The sequence below is a fragment of the Staurois parvus genome, unplaced genomic scaffold (genome assembly GCF_062004578.1).
Source record: "Staurois parvus isolate SC_StPar_1 unplaced genomic scaffold, SC_StPar_1.0 ptg001097l, whole genome shotgun sequence".
Lineage (NCBI taxonomy): Eukaryota > Metazoa > Chordata > Amphibia > Anura > Ranidae > Staurois > Staurois parvus.
The window spans coordinates 151627-171610 of record NW_028318893.1 but is presented as its reverse complement, the minus strand read 5'-3'; the positions used below and the strand labels follow the sequence as shown (position 1 = coordinate 171610).

Here is a 19984-nt window from a genome sequence, read left to right as displayed (position 1 = left end):
TTTGAGGCCCTAAAATGCCAGGATAGTGCAAACACCTCCCCCCCTCCAAATGACCCCTTTTTAGAAAGCAGACACCCCAAGAAATTTGATAAGAGGCATGGTGCGTATTTTGCAGATCTCATTTTTTATCACAGGGTTTTGAAACATTTTTGTTTTCTTTCTTCATTTTTCATCATTTTTTTCACACCAATAAAGCTTTCTTTTGGTGGTATTTAATCACCGCTCTTTGTTTTATTGTTTGCGCTATAAACAAAAAAAAGGGGAAAAAAAATTTGAAAAAAAAAAAGTTTGCTTCTATTATAAAATTTTGTAAACAGGTAATTTTTATCCTTCACTGATGTGCGTTGATGAGGAGGCACTGATAGGCAGCACTGATGGGCACAGGTGGGTGGCACTGCTGGGCACTGATCATCAGTGCCGATCCCTCCTCTGACAATTGCCAGTTATCGGCAGTACTTACCTCACGCTGTGACAACGTGAGGAAATTGCAGCTGATAACTGGCAACTGCATTTACCGGTGATCTGCTGTGTAATTGGACACAGCTGATCACGTGGTAAAAGGCTGCTGTGATTGGCCCTTTACCACATCACTTGATCAGCTGTGTCCGTAGCACACAGCGATCACGGAGATTGCTGGGTGCGCGCTCCCTGGGGCACGCAGGAGGGCGCTTTCTGGGAGGACGCCATATGACGCCCTCCCAGAACTGGATAACCGCGCTGTAGCCATCATTCGGCTATACCGCGGTTGGCAAGTGGTTAAACGGATCTTTACATTGGGTTCTGTTACAATGTCATGCTCAGTGAAGTTGGGGAGACAGGCAATCCTGAAAAAATGTCTCTATTTTTCTGCAAAAACGCTTTTGCTTGTTGGGTTTGTGGCCTAGACAGGGTACCAGCTACCTGCACCCAATCAACTCCCGCAGGTTCCCCTGAATAGACACTTACCCCAGCGGACACCTGTTCTCTATCTCTCCAGAGTTTTAACAAGTTTACATGATACATTTGGTATGGCTCTCTGTTCCCTGCCGGGTGTACCTTGTAGTTCACATCACCCACATTTTCCACTACATCAAACAGCCCCTGCAACTTAGCAAAAAACTTGCTCTCCACTGTGGGTATCAGAAAAGCCACCCAAGTCTCCTATTTGAAACTGTCTGACTTTAGCTGACCGTTTTTACACCCTTCTTTGGGCATCCTGAGCCTTCTGGAGATGTTCCCTCACTAAGTACATCGCTCTAGCCGCTCTCTCTTGTATTTGGGGGATATGCTCTACTACTGTTTTGTGTGGTGAGATTTCACTTTCCCTCGTCTCCTTTACTAGATCAAGCAGCCCCCAGGGTCTTCGCCCGTACACTAGCTGGAACAGTGAGAATCCTGTGGATGTTAGTGGAACCTCCCGAATAGCAAACAACAGGGCAGGGAGCAACATATTCCAATCCTTCCCATCCTTCTGAACCACTCTTTTTACCATTGTTTTCAGGGTTTTATTAAACCTCTCAATGAGGCCATCTGTCTGCGGATGATAAACGGACGTCCGCAACTGCATATCTGAAACAGACATAAAAGGGGTATCCTGGTCTGTTATCTCTTTCGGGAACTCAGTTAGTGAAAGCATTTGAAATACCTGGCCAATGACTTTAGAATAAGTTTTCCTTAAAAAGGGACTGCTACTAGATACCCAATTGTGTAATCCAGGACTACTAATAAATATTGATGTCCCCTTGCTGACTTCCCTAAGGGCCCCACAAGACCCATAGCAATCCGTTCAAATGGCACCTCAATTATGGGCAAAGGTACCAGGGGGTTTCTGTAGTGTGACACCGGGGCAGGATACACAGTACCTTTTCCCCTAAGTCTTCACCCCTGGCCAGTAAAACCGGTCGGTTATTCTGGCCCCTGTTTTTTCAGCCCCCAGGTGACCTCCTAGTGCGTTGTTATGGGCTATATCAAGGAGCATCTGCCTATAAGGGTGGGGAACCAGCAATTGCTCTAGCTTCCCCTCGACTTTCAACCACTCGATAAAGCAAGTCCCCATTCAACGCAAAATAAGGAAACCTTTGATCTGCATCAGGCACTTGTGGTACCCCATTAACCGAAATCTGCTCTTGAGCATTGGTCAAAGTAGGATCCTGTAACTGGGTGGTGCCAAGCGCACCCCTGCATATGTCCTGGTCTGGGTGCACTGGCTTCATGGTAGTTTCCCCTTCACCTCCTCAACCAGGAGCAGCAATGGGAAAAGTTCTTCTTCATCCTCCCCCAACATGACCTGTAATGGAGAAATTTCCCCCTCCTCTCAGAGGTCAACTTGGTCTTGAGACCTAAACCATGAACATTATCACAACATGCTGGGGAGTTTACTGGCTGTAGAAAAAAAACCCAAAAACAGCCACTGTAAAAACATCCAGTGTGCATGAGGACTAAAGAGAACATAACAAAACATAAAGTTCATAGATAGGATTTACCCCAATTTTAGCCCAGTCCAACTCTGGCTACTTGGCAGCTCCCAGCACACAGGCAACACTCCAACAAGTCTCTCTCAACACTCCTACTCCCCACATCTGATATTCAGAGCTTCTTGTTTTATGTGCTGCATCCTGGAGGCTGCTTAACCCCTCAGGGACTGGAGTCCCGAAGTCAGAAATGGGGGTTCTTTTCACAACCAAAAGTCACTCCAAAGCGCCAAAATTCCAGGTTCCCGAATACATCTCTGCTAATACAGAGAGAACTGTGAGTCAGTCCTCTCCTTTAAATAGCTACTGTAACCCGGAGTACAAACACCTTTTTTCCCTTAAAAGGGTCCATAACCCAAATATCTGCGCTACATAGCACCCATCCAGGATAGATAGATAGATAGATACGCTTTTTTCATTGGCAGTGTCATTAGTTTTGTCTGGACATTTCTATTCTCTTGCTACATTGCCTTCACACCCAGTGACATTCTATACACCGACAACATTCTGCCGCTCTACATGAGCACATTACCCTCCTGTAGGTAGTCAGTTCAGGTGATTTCAGCCGGTTCTGTCATGTTATTGGTGTCTGAACTCAGGCAACATCAGCCGTACTGCAAATGCACTCCCAAAAATACCGCACTATTCAAGGTTACCTGTACCATTAATGTAGCACTACCGCTTAGGATTTGCTGAAGTTTTGGGTCCCCCTATAGTCCTGCACTGCTAGGCAATACGCATTTCCTTCACACAGACTTGCATCCAGGAGGCAGTAACTAGTCCTTGAGATTGTTTTTTAGGTTTTATTAGGGGATTGTAACTTGAATGGGGTAAGAGGTGTATAGGATGCTCAAGGTTTTAGCAACTGAGGACAATGTCTTGGACTATGTACAAGTCTCTCTAACATCAGAATTCTCTTCTTGGGGAGTTAGCCAGCATCTCCTGTGTACCACCCCAGAACCAAGCTATTCCTTTATCCATTTGTACTGGGTGAATCCCTGGGCAGAGGATCCAATGCCTGTCACTCCAAAGGCTAGACAGTCCTGGGCTGAAAGCTAATCCAGTTTCCCACTAGTGTGCTCCTTCCCCTTTCTGGCCCAGGGGCTGCAGGTCTACTCACTCAGTCCTCAGTCTGTGGGCTGATGGGTCGGTGGCTACTCTCAGGCCTTCTAGCTGGGCCGCTCCTTCCCAACTACACAGGTGGTCCTCTCTGGGGGCTGGTGAGGTCCCGAGCTTTCCTCCTTCCAAGCTTCCCTGCCTGTCAATGAGCCCCTTCCCATCTGGGCTCCCTCACAAGCTTCTGCTCTCCAGCCTCACTTCTCCATCTTCCACCCGAACTCTCCATGCTACTGAGCAGGCTCAAACATTCTTAAGGGCTGTCCTGGGCCCTTGCCAAGCCTCCTGTAGGGGATTAGCCAGAATCCCTTGAGAGTGCAGACCAGCCACTCCCGCCGCCTGCTTCTAGAACTTCCTCCAAAATTCTAGAACAGAGGGAAGTCCCAGACAGCTAGTCTGCAGAGCCTCTCAGCCCTGACTGAAATTTGACCCCTTCTGACTATTAGTCCCCAGGACACTTCTGAACGATGGAAACTGACTGCTGGAAAACGTAGGTTAAAAAAACGTCTGTTTAGCCGTGTTTATGAGCGTTTGCGTTTAGAAGCAGGTTTTTAAAGAAAACCTCAAGAGACCTTCCAAAATGCCCAGAATGCACTGAAAAACCGTAAAAAATTAACTATTTCAGACATTTTGAGAGAAATAGAGAGAGCAGAAGCAGAGAGAGCAGTATTTGTTGAGATTAGCTGTCTTTTTTTTTTTTTTGGTGGTGTTTGGATGTGTTCCAGCTCATTTCTGTGTAGAAATTATTGCAGCAGTGTCTAACATATTTTCTTTCCTGCAAAAACTCAAAGTATGGTGTGCTATGTACATTTGGGTACTGGGAAACGCTTTACATGCAATTTTCATGATGAAAAAAGGCTCTGGACAGCATCTGGAAATTGAAGAGTTAAAAAATTATTTCAAACGCTTATAAATGCGGTTAGCTTCATTTAGCGTTTGAAACGCTTATAAAATCTACTCCTGAACGCAAGTTTGGTGCGTTCAAAAAACAACTGTAAACTCAACTGCCTGTAAACGAAGATGTGTACATGGACACATAGGAAAACATTAGGGAGAGTTCAGCAGCTGCTGAAAAAAAAAGATGAACATCTCCTAAACGTGAGTTTATCAGCTGCAGTGTACATGAGCCCTTACACCTGATCTGCTACTCAGTCCCTATCTAACAATAACCTCTACCTCCCCCTAGCTATCTAGGAGGGTACTACATTAATGTATGACTTTCAGTAAAATCTGTCACAGGAACCAAGTGACTTTATTCAACACAGATTCAATCTTTTACATGATTAGTTCTTTATTTCCTTCTGCATGTACAATACTCTATTAGACCTCATTCACACGGGTGTACTAAAATACTCTGATCTACGCTGGATCTTTCTGCCAGGAGCTGCCAGCATGAAAAATGCTCATTTTGGTGTGTAATTTGTGCACATTTCAGGGATGTTTGATTCCTATCGCTCGATGCCCGGGACATTTAGGCAGGTATTTTTTTCCTCCTTTAGCCCTGCTACGGGCAAGCAGCGGGATCACCTGTCAGGTGAAGCAATCGGCGGCGGTGCTGCCGCCAATTGCTTCACACAGTGTCAGCCTCTCCACGTCCCCGGCATGAGGTTTCCAGGGCTCCGCTTACCCATCTGCGGGCCCAGCTCGCCGTCAGCTAGAGGGGAGGGAGAAGAGCGGACAAGTCCGCTCCCCTCCCCATGCTGACCAGGAAGTGACATTACAATGTAACTTCCGGGTCCCCGATGGGAGATTGCAATACAATCCCCGGAAAAGAATGTAATATGGTGTGATGTGCACCACATTACATTCAATGGAGCAGAGGTGAGACATGCAGGGTTGTTTAGACCGTGGATGTCTCAAAGAGAACCTGTCACCAAAAAACATCACATAGGGGACTTTGTCCCCTATGAGATGTGGAAAAAAAACTTTTTTTTTTAATTGTAAAAAATGAAAGTTACACCCAAGCACATACCATCCCCCCCAAAAAAAATATTGAGGCCCCACCCCCACATATATGCACGTAAAAACGTAAAAGCACACACTGGGGCACCTACGCATGAAACCACTGATTGCAATACTCATGTCACATATCTCCGCGCACACCAGGATGAGAGCGATAATTCTAGCACCAGACCTCCTCCGTATACTATACTGGTGACCTATAAGGAGCCTTAAAATTGTTGACCTATAGAAAATATAGAGAACTGAAGTTCGCAAAAATTTAAGGTTTGACAAGTTGGATATCTACTTACACACTGCAACCTCATCTTTTATATTTTACAAAAAATAGGGTAATTAATTGCTTTTTTGTGCCCTAAAATTAACTTGCTTGTATTTTCTTACTAAATTTCTGTGGTAAAATCAAAAAATTAAAACTACCACTATTTTATTCTCTAGGGTCTCTGCTTTCAGAATATATATCATGTTTGGGGGTTTTATGCAAGCTTCAGGTCTAAAATAATTTTTTAAGCGTGTGCAAAAAAAAACGCAAACATGGCTCTGGCAGCGAAAACGCAAAAATTACTCTGACAGTGAAAGGGATAAAGTATAAGCCCTGACCCCTCCCTCCCCTCCTTTCCTGATGAGCAGCCAATCGGTGCTCATTACACTGCAAGGTCTCTCTCCTCTATGCTAGTCCCCGGGCGCTGTACTGGAGACAGCTAAGGAGGGGAGGAGGAGATAAACAGTGCAATGTTAAAAATATTACACATTTAAGTCGCAATAAAGCCCCTTTTAAAAGCCTAAAATCACCTCCAATTTAACCATTTCAATACCGGACAATTTTCCCCCTTCCTGCCCAGGCCATTTTTCACGTTTCAGCGCTCTCACACTTTGAATAACAAATGCGCGGTCATACAACATTGTACCCAAACTAAAATTTTATCATTTTCTTCACACAACTAGAGCTTTCTTTTGGTGGTATTTAATCACCGCTGGGGTTTTTATTTTTTGCTAAATTAACAAAAAAAGACCAAAAATGTTGAAAAAAAACACGTTTTTCTTTGTTTCTGTTATAAAAGTTTACAAATAAATAATTGTTCTTCATAAATTTAGGCTGAGATGTATTCTGCTACATGTCTTTGGTGAAAATAACCCAAATTAGGATGTATTATTTAGTTTTTAGGAAAGTTATAGAGTTCACAAACTATGGTATAGATCTGAAAATTGATCAATCCTGAAGTACTGACGGCCAATCTAATTTCTTGAGGTCCAAGAATGTCAGAACAGTACAGATATCCCCCAAATGACCCCTTTTTGCAGAGTAGACAGTCCGACGTACTTTATAAGAGGAATGGCGAGTTTTTTGAAGTTGTATTTTTTTTGTAATAATTTTTCGGAAAATGAAAAAATTAAAAAAATTATTTTCACTATTTTTTTTTTTACATACTGTCACCAGTGCAGTACAGCGTCATCATATAACTGGCATGGCAGTGATCAGGGACACTGACTGGTGACAGTATGAAAAAAAAAATATATATATATATATTTTTATTTTTTTTGTATTTTTTTATTTTTAATTTTTTATTAAATTTTTTTTTAAAGATTTTTTTTCATATTTTTAGTATGACCAAAGTAGTACAATGTTACCATAGTAACAGTCTCAGTATTTTTTTATTTTTTTTTTTACACAATTTGCTTATAGCAAAGAATTACCTTGCTATAAGCAAGCATTTACCTGAATGAAATCGATTAATTCCGTTTTTTTTTTGTTTTTTTTGTGCTTAGCTGTGATTTGGCCACAGCTAATCACATGACATGTGCATGTGATTGCTGTGACCATTCACAGCTAGACACTAGTATACAATGGATGGCATGAATGAAGCAATCCATTGTATACAACTGTCATGTGACCTGCTGTGATTGGTCACAGCAGGTCACATGGTACCGGCAACGGGGGCCTGTACTCAGATCTGTCATCGGCCGTGTCCGAGATACACGGCCGGTGACAGATCTCGCTCTGCAACCGTTCGAAATGCGCATGTGCGGGAGCACGCCAAATGGCGTGCACCCGGAAAGCCACAGCATTTTTACGGCCGCCAAACGGCTGTAGGCCGGGCGGCTAATGGTTAAATACGGTTTTGGTTAAAACAATTTTTTTTATCAGTGAAAGGATCTAGATAACTTCCATTTTGTATTATGTACGCCATTTTAAGTATTAAGTTAGCTTTTTGCAGATATATTAGAAGTTTAATGAAACTGTTTTAGTTGTTCAAGGATGTATCAACAGAAGCTAACATGACCCTGACAATGTCTTTATCTGGCTGTTTTCCAGAAAGTTAGCCAAAACAATTTGTACCAAGAAATGTATATGTTATGTTTCATGTAGTTGGCTCATGATGGAAAGTTACAAGTTACAGTTTTGAAACTCGCTCCTCCCTCCCTTATTATTATCTGTAGTCTATATAATCTTATTAATGTCTAATAAACTTTGAACATCTCTGAACATAAGCTGCCGTTATTCCCGTGTTCAAGGGGTGTTCCCAGAATTCTGCTGATAAACCAGGAATCTCTCCACAGACCGGGGGTCTCTGAGGGGAAAAGAAAATCATTCCTTTCAGCTGGGGGCTCGTCCGGGATGACCACCCACCTCACTTGGTAAGTAAACCTTTTGTCTTTTTATGACTAAAAGCTCTTTCTTGCCCTGTGTTGAGGGAATCATTCTGTATTGTCTATATAGACCCGTGATAACCTGTAGCTGCTTTTGGTAAGCAGACTTAACTCTTTGGTAGAGTTACAAAATAGTGCACTATAAAAAAAAAGGTGTTTTTGGTAAACACAGATTGTTCTCTGGTAGAACACACTGTTTTTTGGTAAAACAGTGAAGAGATAACTTTTGGGAAGTTATCAAAAGGTTAATAAGTCTGTGGAGCAGATTCTGGTTTATCTGCTTTTTTTTTCTGTTGCGTAGAAGTATAAGATAATTTGTTGTGTGGAACAAAATAAGAATTTGAAGGTAAAATTGTCTTATCCACTGTCTAAATATGGGTCAAGGAGGTAGTTACCCACCAGGTCCTCCAGAAAAGGGAGAAAATTGTAAGGATTATGTTGCTAGAGTTTGTGGAACGGACTATTATTTAATAAATCCCTGGGTGGATTGTATGGCAGGCTGGACAGAAGCTATGGGGAGTACAGACCCATTCCCAAGAAAGGGGGCAAATTATCCTTTTCATACAGACATGGTTAAGGGATTATGTTTGGGGGACAAACAAGCCTTTCCTTGGTATGAGGGGGACCCACAATGGGACCAAGTTTATATGAAGAAAGGGGGAGAAAACTGGTTAAAATGGTCACCGTATTGGGTTGATAATAGCAAGGGAAAGTTCAATTTGATTTTCTCTTTAAAACAAAAGAGGAAGTTGAAATTGGATACATTAAAAATATGCCAGGAAAAGCATCAATCTGAAAAGACATGCAGACCCAAGATTGGACTGAAAACAGTTCAGACACCAATCCCACCCCCTCCTGATACACATCCAGTTTGGGCCACAAATTCTATGGATGTAGGATTAATTTCATGTACACCATACACAGTCACACTCAAGGAAGGGGCATTGCCCTACAAACAGAGGCAATACAAATTGTCGCCAGAGAAGGAGGAAGGGATTGCTCCTCTAGTGGAAAGATTTTTAGAGACAGGTATTTTGGAAGAAACTGTTTCTCCTTACAACACACCTATCAATCCCGTTAAGAAGCCGGATGGCTCTTACAGGTTTGTACAATATTTGAGGGCCATAAATAATTTGGTGGTTCCATTAGCCCCAATAGTGTCTGATGTGCCATTACTCCTTACCTCCGTTCCGTCCGATGCAGAATATTTTACAGTGATTGATTTAACAAATGCATTTTTTTTGGTTCCTGTGGACCACCAGATGAGGGCGCTATTTGTATTTATATTCTGAAAATCGCCAGATGAGCTGGTGTAGATTGCCCCAGGGCTATGTAGATTCGCCTGCAGTCTACTCACTTGCCCTCCAGACCACACTGAGGTCCTGGACCCCTCCCAATGGTTCGGTCCTCATTATATATGTGGATGACCTATTGATTTGTAGTTCAAGTCAGGCGGCCAGTCAGGAGGATAGTTGGTCTCTGTTAGAATGGTTGTCAGGGAATGGTCACAAAGCATCTAAAAAGAAATTGCAATGGTGCCAAAAACAGGTTGAGTACCTTGGTTTTATTCTAAGTCATGGTGAGAGGAATGTCAGTCACAAAAGAGCTGCGGCTCTCGTGGGTCTGCCCCGCCCACAAACAAAAAAGGACATGCTAAATTTTCTTGGTATGATTGGTTACTGCCACCAATGGATACCTGATTGTTCATTCTATGATCACACTCTGAGGTCTGCCACACTTTCAGAATCACCTGACATTTTCACATGGTCAAATGAAATGGTTGATGCCTTTGTGTACCTGAAGAATGCTATGGTAACGGCCCCTGGTCTTGGACTACCTGATTATAAGAAAATGTTTCATCTGTATGCTAGGGAAAATTGTACAACCATGGCGGGGGTCCTGGCTCAGGAACATGGAGGCAAGCTCCGCCCTGTAGCTTTTTTTTCCAAACTAGTGCCAACTCAGGTTCAGGGCATGCCTGCTTGTCTGAGAGCTGTTGCATCGTGCGCAATTCTGGTGGAGATGGCTATTTCTTTCACATTGGGACATGAAACTACCCTACACACCACACACCAAGTGTCCTTACTACTGAAAAACATACACACTCAACACATGTCAGCACAAAGGTTGAGCGGATATGAAGTGATTCTTCTATCTGATCCCAACTTGATTATTAAATATTCTTCAGCAAATTCAGGTCCTACTCCAATTTTGAATGCCCTACTGGGGCTAAAGGGGGAACAGGATGAAGTGGCACCAGAACACAATTGTATAATCCACATACAGCAAGACACTTCCCCTAGGTCCGACATGTCAGCTGTGGCTCTTGATGGGGCCCCAGATGTGTTTGTAGATGGCTCATGCTCTAGGCCAAATGATAGTACTTACCATGCAGGATACGGCATTGTGCAACTTCCTGACAAAATACTCGAGGCAAAGCCAATCCCATATCAGTCAGCCCAAGCAGCCGAACTGATTGCCCTTACAAGAGCATGTCAATTATTTGCAGGACAGGATGTCAACATTTACACAGACTCCAAGTACGCCCATGGTGCTGTACATGATTTTGGGGTCATTTGGGAGAGAAGAGGATTCATTGCTGCTGATGGCAAAACCATATCTCACTCTTCTTTGATATCTGATCTACTCAAAGCCATACAGTTACCAAAAACATTAGCCATTCTTCATTGCAGGGCACATACAAATCGCAGAGATCATATTGCCAAAGGAAATGCATTAGCAGATAAGGTAGCAAAGGAAGCCGCATTACAACAGGTGGCCAGTGAGCACATGCCTTTGCTCACTTCAGGCGTCACAACTACCCCACATGACCAGATGTATGCAGATTTACAAAAATTTGCTACAAAAATCAATTTAGCAGACTGGAATGGTTCTGGAGCACAACTAGATCCAGCTTCTGGTCTAGTGTGCTTAGAGGGGAAACCATGCATTCCCATGTCAAGTGCCCCATTGTTCATTGCACAGTACCACGGTCTAGGACATAGAGGATGGAAAACGACATGTGAAACATTATTGCAGGATTTTTACATTACAGGCTTATCTAGGTTGGTGAAAGAATATGTTTCTAGGTGCATTACATGTATAAGGAACAATCCACAGAACCCAAAGAAATCACAACACCAGCATCTAGTGTATCCAACTACACCTTTCACCCATTTACAAATAGATTTTACCCACATGCCAAAAACAGGACAGAGGCAAGAGTTTTTGTTGGTAATGGTGGATATGTTCAGCAGATGGGTGGAAGCATTTGTCACTAATAAAGAAGATGCACAAACTGTAGTCAGAATTCTTACACAGGAGATAATACCCAGATGGGGATGTCCGCTGCAGATACATTCTGATAACGGACCAGCTTTTGTGGCCAAGGTATGTCAAGACCTGGTAAAAGTACTTAAGATAGATTGGAAGTTTCATATTCCCTATCATCCTCAAAGTTCGGGTATAGTAGAAAGGATGAACAGGACAATTAAGGATAAGTTGAGGAAGGCCACTGGAGGAACCTATACCCACTGGAAGAAGATGTTACCTGCAATTCTAGCAGAGGTAAGAATGACACCTAATAAGACTACAGGGTTATCTCCTTTTGAAATATTAATGGGAAGACCGTTCCCCACTCCTTGGGCTAGACAGCCACTTATGTTAGAAAGAGGGGACCTTGACCTGGTACAACAAGAATATGTGAGAAAATTGATTCAAACTTTAGATCAGATTGAAAGAAATGTTGCTCGCACCTCTCCTTTATCTTTTCAGGAACCAACACACCTTTTCCAAGTGGGAGATGTCGTAGTGGTCCGCCAACTCGCTAAAGACAAGAAGCAAGGCTACCCCTTTGGACCACCTACTACGGTGATAGCGGTTACCAGAACGGCTGTTCTGGTGGAGAATTCCCAGTCCTGGATCCATGCTAGTCGAGTGAAGAAGGTGAACCAAACACCTGACAAACATGAGATGGAAAAAGGAGGTGAAGCATGAGAGGAAAATCCTCGAAGAGCGGGTGAAGTCGGTGAGAAAGACCCTGAAGATGATATTCCTTACTGCCCCTCATGGTGCTTTGAAACTCTGGGTCCTGTTGGGCACACTGACTGTGCTCTTTTTCCTGCCAGTATGGATCCTAACTAACTGTATTTATCACCCTGAGGACTTGGGTCTAATAAAAGGTATCTGTGGTCAAGGACTAGTTTTAAATGAGACACAGATAACCAAAAGTGAAACAAAAGTCAAAAAGAAGTTTTGAAGAGAACAATCCTTTTTCAGGAAAAATGTTGATGATGCAGTTTAAATATGCTTATGCTCAAAAGTCAGGTTATGATAAATGTTGGATCTGTAGTAAGTTACATCCCAGCACAGGGGTAGGGAACCTGTGGCACATATGAAATTCCTCTTCTGGCCGCTCCAGTCAAAATATTTTTGTTAATAAAAGGGAATGTAAGTATTGGTTTGACCAATATTACTTCTAATGCCACCATATCTTTTCCAACTCTGGGAGTCACTCAACTCCCCGATTGGTGTTTTAGACTGGGGAATACTTCCCACAAGGGAAGGGGAATGTGCTCTCAGTCCATATTAAACATATCTGATCCTGGAAGGAGGGATGGAACTTCTTCTGTGAAACTCTGGCAAGTAAATGGTAGAGCCCTGAATGAAAGTTTAGAAGGGATACAAGATAATGTGGGGAAAACTATATTTGTAAAACTTCTTTTTTATTTTACATTTGTTGTCACCCCTGAATTTCGCTCTGCAATACAAAAATTGCCGATCTCCTTGGGAAACAATACCTATATCTGTTGTGGTAAGATCTGTTACCCTTGGATACCGAGTAATGTCCAGGGCTGGTGCTATGTAGCCCAATTAGTGCCAATCATGGCAGCTATAGACCAAAAGGAACACCAGGTAAAAGCCAGTACATACCCAAAACACCAACTAACTCTGGGACAGAGAAGGGAAACCAAACAAGAAAAGGTAGATCTATTCTCTACAGGCGATAAGGTTTGGTCATGGTTCCCTACTTACACGGGATGGGGAATAACACTTATGAACAAAATAAATAATTACACAAACATTATTGATGATATACTGGAGAGGACCTCTAAGGACATAGGGTTGCTAAATACCGAGACCAGAGCTATTAGAAAACAGCTGGAGATGCAAGAATTAGCTATTGAAAGTATGAGTGCTGCTCTGACAGGTTTGTATGAGATGACAGAGGATTATGAATGTTGTACTTGGATATATAATACCACAATGACTGTTCCAGATTATTATGAAATAATAAAGCAACACAGGGAACAGGTAGATGGTTTGATGGAAGAAGCTAGAGCTATAGGAAAAGATGGATGGACTCCTTTTGATTGGTTAGGATCAGGATTTGGTTCCATCTTTTCATGGATGAAAGGTATCGCTGTAAGCATAGTCATGATATTGTTTTTTGTTTTATCTTTATATCTATGTTTTAAATGCTCATTATATTGCATTGCTAGAGCTACCAAGCCACAAAATACAAATGAAGGTTATCTGGCTATGTACAAAAAGATGAATGAAGTAAAGAATTGAGATCATGTTCATGATCTCAGAGGGGATTGAAAGGATCTAGATAACTTCCATTTTGTATTATGTACGCCATTTTAAGTATTAAGTTAGCTTTTTGCAGATATATTAGAAGTTTAATGAAACTGTTTTAGTTGTTCAAGGATGTATCAACAGAAGCTAACATGACCCTGACAATGTCTTTATCTGGCTGTTTTCCAGAAAGTTAGCCAAAACAATTTGTACCAAGAAATGTATATGTTATGTTTCATGTAGTTAGCTCATGATGGAAAGTTACAAGTTACAGTTTTGAAACTCGCTCCCCCCCTCCCTTATTATTATCTGTAGTCTATATAATCTTATTAATGTCTAATAAACTTTGAACATCTCTGAACATAAGCTGCCGTTATTCCCGTGTTCAAGGGGTGTTCCCAGAATTCTGCTGATAAACCAGGAATCTCTCCACAGACCGGGGGTCTCTGAGGGGAAAAGAAAATCATTCCTTTCAATCAGGACAAGCAGATTGTCATGAGGGACAATACAATTTGGGCCCTGATTTAGTCCCTGGACAAGTAGTTTTTTAAAAATTGTCCATACCCGTGACATTTACAGGCATATGGGGTTTAGAAGTATATTGACCTAAACTCATTCTATCTGCGTTTTTCTGCCCATGTACCTCAGCCGTATGATGCTAATAGATATCAGATACTTTTATCAAACAACTTTAATAAATGGGTTCATATGTGAGGCTCAGTATTGTACAAATTGTATCTCATGTATACATTACCCAAGACTGGGCTTCCTCCTTGCTGATGCTTTGCCAGGCTCTAACTGCAGCTGTCTTCACTTGTTCTTTGTTTGTGGGTCTTTCTATCTTTAGTTTTGCATTCAGCAAGTGAAATGTATGCTCAATTGGGTTGAGATCAGGTGACTGACTTGGCCATTGCAGAATACTCCACTTCTTTTCCTACAAATGCTCCTGGGTTGCTTTTGCAGTGTGTTTTGGATCATTGTCCATCTGTAGTGCAAAGCGCCGTCCAATCAACTTTGCTGCATTTGGCTGAATCTGGGCTGACAGTAGATCTCTAAACACTGCAGAATTCATCCGGTTGCTTCTGTCACATCATCAATAAACACCAATGACCCAGTGCCACAGGAAGCCATGTATGCCCATGCCATCACACTGCCTCCACCATGTTTTAAAGATGACGTTGTGTGCTTTGGATCATGAGCTGTTCCAAGCCTTCTCCGCACTTTTTTCTTCCTTCCATTCTGGTACAGATTAATCTTAGTTTCATCCGTCCAAAGAAAGCTTTTCCAGAACTGTTTTTTAGATGTTATTTTGGCAAAGTCTAATCTGGCTTTTCTATTCCTCAGGCTTATGAATGGTTTGCATCTTGTAGTGAAACCTCTGTATTTGCTCTCGTGAAGTCTTCTCTTGGTTGTAGACTTTGACAATGATACCCCCACCTCCTGGAGAGTGTCCTTCACTTGTCTGGATTTGTGAATGGGTTTTTCTTTACCACAGAGGATCCTACGATCATCCAACCCTGTTGTCTTCCATGGACGTCAATGACTTTTTATGTTGCTGAGCTCACCAGTACGTTCTTCTTTCCTCAGAATGTAGCAAACTGTTGGTTTGGCCACTCCTAATGTTGCTGCTATCTCTCTGATGGATTTGTTTCATTTTTGAAGCATTACAAATGGCCTGTTTCACTTGCATGGATATCTCCTTTGAACGCATGATGTAGGTTTCGCAGCAATAGATTTCAAATGCAAATACCACACTTAGAATCAACTCCAGACATTTTACCTGCTTAATTGATGAAGACATAATAATGAAGGAGTAGCCCACACATGGCCATGAAACAGCTTTTGATTCAATTGTCCAATTACCTTTTGTCCCTTGAAAAATGGGGGATGGCTATTCTTAAGAGCTGTAACTCCTACACCCTGCCTCCAATTTAGATGTACATGCCCTCAAATTAAACCTGAGAGTGTGCACTTTCAGCCCATATCCATTACATAACTATAGCTTGAATATGTTTTGGTAAATACCTGAAAAAAACTAAAATTGTGCCTGTGTCCAAATATATATGGACCTAACTGTATATATTTATTTATATATTACAGATTAAAAAACATTTTTGTATTAAAAAAATCCACTTTGTCTATATCTTTATAGTGCAATTGGCGAACAATTTCTTTATTTTGCATCAGGTATTTTGTGTATTTACTATGTACCATTCTGAGGCATAAAGATCTGTCTAAGATCGAGAACCCAGTATGTCTTCAGTGTCCTGTCTGAGATGGATTTCACTTTGTTATTGAGGTCTTACCTGAACTGCTGGCATAAACCCCATCCCCTTACACTAAGCCCCACACACTTGCCCCTGATCCATTAACCACTTGCCCTCCAGAGGATTTACCCCCCTTCCTGACCAGGCCATTTTTTGTGTTACGGACCTGTGTTACTTTAACTGACAATTGCAAACTGCACCCAAATTAAATTTACGTCCTTTTTTCCCATGAATTGAGCTTTCTTTCGGTGGTATTTAATTGCCTGTGCGGTTTTTATTTTTTGTGCTATAAAAAAAGACTGACAATTTTGAGAAAAAAATATTTTTGACTTTTTGCTATTAAACATGTTCAGTTAAAAAAATTTTTAAATCAAATTTCGTCATACATTTAGGTCAAATTATATTCTGCTAAATAAAATCCCAATACATGTAAATTAATTTGTTTACATGAAGTTTATAGCGTTTACAAATAGTGGTTTATATACACTGGGATTTTTATTTTAATTTTTACTAGTAATGGCGGAGATCAGCAACGTATAGCGGGACTGTGGCGGGCATTCTGACACTGGGGGGGACTGACTTGGTGTCACTGACATCCCCAGTGACACCAATACAGTGATCAGTGCTAAAGAAAAGCACGGACACTGTACTAATGGCACTGGGCAGGAAGAGGTTAACATGTGAGGTGATCAAAGGGTTAACTGTGTGCTGTGTGTGTTTTACAACGAGGCTGTGTGTTTGTACACAGCCATGCAAAGAAGTGTGCAGGAGCTGACAGGAGAGAGAACTGTTTTGTTTACAAACAATTCTCCTCCACCCCACCCCGGCAGAGATGCTCCTCAACCATCAGGAGCAGGCGAGTAACCACCGGTCCGAACCTGGTGATTGACAGCCGTGGCCGCGAATGGCGACGTGGGTAGGGTGTGGAGGAGCTCCAGGATTCCCCGAAAAAATTAAAATATTTGACTTTTAATATACAGGACACTTACCTGTCCAGGGATCCAGCGATGTAGTCAGCCGAGCCCATTCTTCTTCCTGCATCTTAAGGGCTCGTTCACATGTGACTAATTTCTAACACTTGCCAAACGCCCCTATAGCATTTGACAGGCGCTTGGGAAGCGTTTTTAATGCTCGCCAAAAGCCCTATGCACGTTTTTGAGGCATCTGATAAGCATTAAAACCGCACCACAAATGCCTATAATAAAGTTTAATGGTATTAACGCTCTGCAACCACCTCGCAAACACCCTGCAAATGCCTGCCAGGCGTTTGAGCATCGACACCATAGACTTGAATGGGAAGCTTCATTCCTCCTGATTTTGCCGTGGCGCGATGCTAATGCTTTAGTGTGAACAGCATTATGTACTGCCATGTGTAGAATTTTCATAGGCGTTTGAGGAGCGTTACAAACGCTTCTGAAATGCCTGCTAACAAAGCTAGTGTGAACTTAGCCTAAGTAAGGGAATCTGCCAGTGAAGCCTTGCACGTTCACAGCCGTTTTCTTCCTGTGCTGCACTTTGTGAATTGTCCCGCTGTCTTCTGGGACCTGTGATGTGTCCCAGAAGGCTGCAGGAAAAGGAGGGGTGCGAACTTCTGGCTCAGATCGCTGCGGCACATCGGACTGGAAGTGGGAGCGGGTACTTCTCAAAACCAGGTACCTGCTCCCCCCTCTCCTCCAAAAAGTCAAGGTGGGGGGAGATGCAAACAAGCGGACCTTCCCCTTTTGGGTGAAGTTCTGCATAATGAGAGTACCATGAAGCATAGATTTGGGCTGAAGTTAGAGATCCTGTTCCCATAATATTAGTATCAGCAACAATCATCCTATAAGATCACGTCAGATGACTTTGTTTTTTCTCCCTGTAATGATTGGTGATATTATGACACTGAACAGGCCTGGGGCTGCTGCTGGTTGTTGCCATCTTGGATGAGAAGTCAGTATCCCTGGGCAGGCTCAGAGCTGTTAGTCAAATGATGATCTTTAATCCTCCATTGTTCTGATTTATATTTGAGGCTCACTGAACAGCCTCCCATTTGTGTTACGGCAGGGCAGAGTCCTGTGGATGTAGACGGAACATATTGGGGGGAGCTGACCTTTGTATGTATAGTTGTGCTCATTTTCCATCCCTCACTCCTCATCAATGTTCTGCCGCTTGCCCACAGTGGGTGCGCCTGTCCCCGACACCTCTAAATCAGCCCTTTACCCGCACCTCGCTCCTATCTCCCTGACATGTCTGTGAATGATCCCTGTGCCCTGTACTGCCCTAATACCCATCAACACTCTGCTTCCCGTCCACACATTGCACACGTCTCCCCTACATAACGATGAATGAAGTCACAAAGAGGCCCGAGGCAAGGTAGCAGCTTTGTCCTTACCCAACCCTTCAATTGGCATTGATAAGGATTTCAATAGGCGCAATGAATCCGCACTATTTGCGTTGTACTGACATGATCCAGTTACTTACAAGTACATCCTCCCTCAAGCCTCATTCACATGGAAATACTAAAGTGTACTTCTGTGCAGAGGGCTGTGTTTGTCCGCACAGGATACAAACGTGTTCCTTCCATACGTGTGCAGGCAGTCCCATTCATGAGCAGCTGCATGTCCTCACACTCCCACTGTCTGCATTAGGGGACACGCACCTGCATGGATGTCCAATTGTGAGCCGTGACCGTGTCCATACAGGCATGAACGGGACTGCCTGTATGTAGATGTACATACTACCTGTGCATCCCATGTGGGCAAAAACAGCCCTGCACACGGGTGTACTCTGAAGTCTCAATTATTTGAAAAAAATCTTGCGAGCCAAGTAATCAAATTCCTATTGTTGGATCGCAAACTTCTAGCACATAACTACCAATGTGAAAAAGCGTGAAATAAAAATGTAGTATTGCGCTCACAACCTTCCAATCTATATATCTAAACCAATAAAAAATGTGTATATGATATACATAGATGACTGCATTTGTGAATCTCTTGAAATCCACTCACATCAGCAAAATTCAAAAAACAGTGAAAAATTACTAAATAAAAAATAATATAGTAATATAATATAATAATAATGTCCCACAGAGAAATTAGTGACTTTGTGCTGAAAAATCTTCAATATCTTTAAATAGGTGACTGCTTGTGCCTCCTCCCTCAAGTGAAGATGTGTGCTCACCTCATGGATAGCCTGCAATTAGGCTATTGAAGCTTGCGGTTCACCTCCTTTGGAACCTACTTGTATAAGAACTCCTGTTTATAAGATAACCATGAAATGCGACATGTGCTGTGGAAAAGTATCCGAGAGGATACTTTTCCACAGCACATGTCGCATTTCATGGTTATCTTATAAACAGGAGTTCTTATACAAGTAGGTTCCAAAGGAGGTGAACCGCAAGCTTCAATAGCCTAATTGCAGGCTATCCATGAGGTGAGCACACATCTTCACTTGAGGGAGGAGGCACAAGCAGTCACCTATTTAAAGATATTGAAGATTTTTCAGCACAAAGTCACTAATTTCTCTGTGGGACATTATTATTATATTATATTACTATATTATTTTTTATTTAGTAATTTTTCACTGTTTTTTGAATTTTGCTGATGTGAGTGGATTTCAAGAGATTCACAAATGCAGTCATCTATGTATATCATATACACATTTTTTATTGGTTTAGATATATAGATTGGAAGGTTGTGAGCGCAATACTACATTCGTACTCTGAAGTCTGACCGTGTGAACGAGGCCTCACCGAGTAGCAGAGAGGAACACAGCTTTGACCATCTGCATTATCCTACTGGTGTTCTGCTGGAGCATGGAGGATGAACAGTAGCTGGGCCCCCTGGAGATACATCGGGTCCCAGGCTTCTGCTTAGTGTGACTTGTGGATGATCCGCTCTGTCCTGATATCTTTCCATGTACCCCATGCTGACTGGACATACACTGCGCACTTCTCCCTGATACATCTCCAACATATCCCTGTGT

General features: G+C 42.4%; 1 protein-coding gene across 4 annotated transcripts in view; it reads right to left on the bottom strand.

Annotated features, from left to right (window-relative positions):
* LOC149440296 (class I histocompatibility antigen, F10 alpha chain-like) overlaps positions 1-19984 on the bottom strand; it is an 81201-nt gene that overhangs the window by 24591 nt on the left and 36626 nt on the right. The window lies entirely within an intron of this gene.